At 46.1% G+C, this 2,614-nt stretch overlaps 1 non-coding gene across 1 annotated transcript; it reads left to right on the top strand.

Annotated features, from left to right (window-relative positions):
• Positions 1 to 2,290: 2,290 nt before the first annotated feature.
• Positions 2,291 to 2,373, top strand: TRNAL-UAA (transfer RNA leucine (anticodon UAA)). The gene has a single exon. It is a non-coding gene; the product is annotated as a tRNA-Leu (tRNA).
• Positions 2,374 to 2,614: the final 241 nt, after the last annotated feature.

The raw sequence follows: 2,614 nt of genomic DNA, 5'->3' as shown, positions 1-2,614 counted from the left end.
AAACTAAGACAGAAAAGAGATTCACTTTCCCAATAAGTACCATCCTTACACCCTGATTTATCAGTAGCTAGAACAGAAAGGTAAGAATGCACAAAATTTTTACTCTTTAAATAGAATAGTTGTGTCCAATGAGCAAAATAATTTTCAATTATCTGTCTAATCCAGAATCGCACATAGAAAATTAAATTATCCAACCTATGAGTCCATGTGCACACATACACACACATACACACATACCCCCCAAAAAAACCCCCAAAAACCAAAAACCTTGCTATTGATGGAAAATACAACCTTTTCCAGTGGGAACTTTCCACTACCAACTTTCCACAATCCACTCACTTTTCAAGATTGCCCTTTAGAACTTTACTGCTTCAATAAGTAGATACAGCTCTGTATCCTAAATGTGCTTTTGAAAAGTACTGAGGTTTTTGAAATGATGAGGCTGCATCATTGAGAGGAAGTGAAGCCTCAGAGAACACAACACTTCATTGGTCTGGAGGAAAAGAATCTATGTGAACAAAAATACAGCAGCTCTTTTTGTAGTGGCAAGGACTTGGAAAATGATGGGGTGTCCTTGTTTTGTTGTTGTTGTTCATCCTTCATTCTCAAGGAGGACCCATGACATCAGGAGGGTGACGTGTTGACTTGTGACTGAACTGAATTTAAGTGCGGCAGAGCTGTGCAATGTCATCAGCCTCACTCTCCTTCAGAGTCATCGAAGTCCAGTGGTAAGACATAAGTCAAGACTGACAATGGCCCTGATAGGGTGTCTAGCAGTTGGGGGAATGGCTGAACAAGTTATGCATATGAATTTAGTAGAATACTATTATATTGTTAGAAATTATGAAGTGTATGATTTCAGGGAAATGTGGAAAGACTTGTATGAACTGATGAAAAATGAAGTGAGCAGAACTAGAACAATTTGTACAATAACAATAATAGTATAAAGACCTATTTGAAAATATTTGATAACATTTTGATAAGAAAATTTTATAAAGACCTAAACTTTGAAAGACTTATGAACTCTGATCAACATAATGACCATCAATTCCAGAGGGCTCATGATGAAACATGTAATCCATCTCCAGATAAAGGGGTGATAGGACTCAGAGTACAGATTGAGGCATTTTAAAAATTTCAATATTGTATTTCAAATAATTGACAATTATTACAACTGGCAATCATTTATCGTATTTTATTGATAATTATATTTCAGTAATGAATGAATGAAAGAATAAACGAATTAATGAGTGAATGAACGAAAAGCTAGTGTGAAAACCACAGTGCTTAGTCCTAGGGATACAAATAGAAAATAGGTTTCTGCTCTCTAGGAACTCACATTCTAATGGTTTGTGTAAGCAATATAATTTGTTTCCTTATCAATCCGATGTCTTTTAAGCATTTAAAAGACTCATTATGAGAAAGAAAGAAAAAAAAAGCTGAAGAGGCCCCGCTTTTGACCAAGTGAGAAAAGACCTTTGGCTGAAAAAGATTGGGAAAAGCCATTGGATGAAGTGACATGACGCCACGCAGGAAGTGTGCTTGGATTGGTTGAAGAGATCGGCTCCCGCCCCGCGGATTTTGTATAAAAAATATCGGGGACGTTCAGCGTTAGGAGTCTGAGGGGAGATGGTGGTTGCTCTTCAGGTGTCTTTTTTCACACAAAACACTTGTCCAAACAACACCCGAACGCTCCTATAATAAAGCCGGCGACCGTGGCGCGGTTCTGTTCCAAGCCTCGCTATCCCTAACGGCAGAGTGAGACAAGCCCCTCCTCGTTTCGCCGCCTCCCGTCTGGTTCAGGGCTCGGTCCCACGCTGTGCCGGGCTCGCGACGCGCTTTCCTAGGGGCCGGGGGTTGCGAGGAAGCGGGCGGGGGGAGGGGGGAGCCGGGAGCCACGTTGTTTGGTTGGTGTTTGTTTGTGGCGCCCGGCCGCACCGGGGTTCGAGGGGTTCTGAGTCGATCCCGAGAGCGGGGCGCGGAGCGTAGCCCCAACCCGAGCCGGAAACGCCGGGGCTGTTGTTGTCTCCACTTCGCCGCCGCCGCCTCCGTGACGCGGGGGAGCCAGGAAGGATCGGCGGCGGCGGCGAGAGAGAGGGAGGCCGGGAGAAAGAGGAAGTGACTGCGGAATAAATAAACAGGGTGGCATATGGCGGAGCCGCTCTAGTATTCGGGAGAGAAAGGGCTTGGCGATGGAGAAAACGGCGCACACAGAAAAGAAAGAACAAGTAGTCATGGCCGTCCGCCCTTCAAGCCTTGTAGGGCGGGCGGAGAGCAGCTCCATACCTGCACCAGGATGGCCGAGTGGTTAAGGCGTTGGACTTAAGATCCAATGGACATATGTCCGCGTGGGTTCGAACCCCACTCCTGGTACAAAGGTTTTTTTTGTCTTACAAATAATAATAAAAAAACCATCCCTACAAAACCCCAACGAAGATTGGAGGCAGGTCCCCGTCCCTCCGCGTGGGCTGGGGCGGGGAAACGGCTCCCGCGGACACCCGGCCCCGTTTTACCAGGGCCTGGCAGCCAGCCCTGTGCGAGGGCGGGGCAGGGAGAGAGACTCGTTAAGAGGCGCCCACACCCAAGTCTAGCTGAGCCGCCGCTCTGGTCTGCC

Source organism: Phascolarctos cinereus, unplaced genomic scaffold (genome assembly GCF_003287225.1).
Source record: "Phascolarctos cinereus isolate Bilbo 61053 unplaced genomic scaffold, phaCin_HiC Scaffold_5;HRSCAF=322, whole genome shotgun sequence".
NCBI classification, from domain to species: Eukaryota; Metazoa; Chordata; class Mammalia; order Diprotodontia; family Phascolarctidae; genus Phascolarctos; species Phascolarctos cinereus.
Note: the sequence above shows the minus strand (reverse complement) of the source record. Positions and strands in the feature narration are given on the sequence as shown.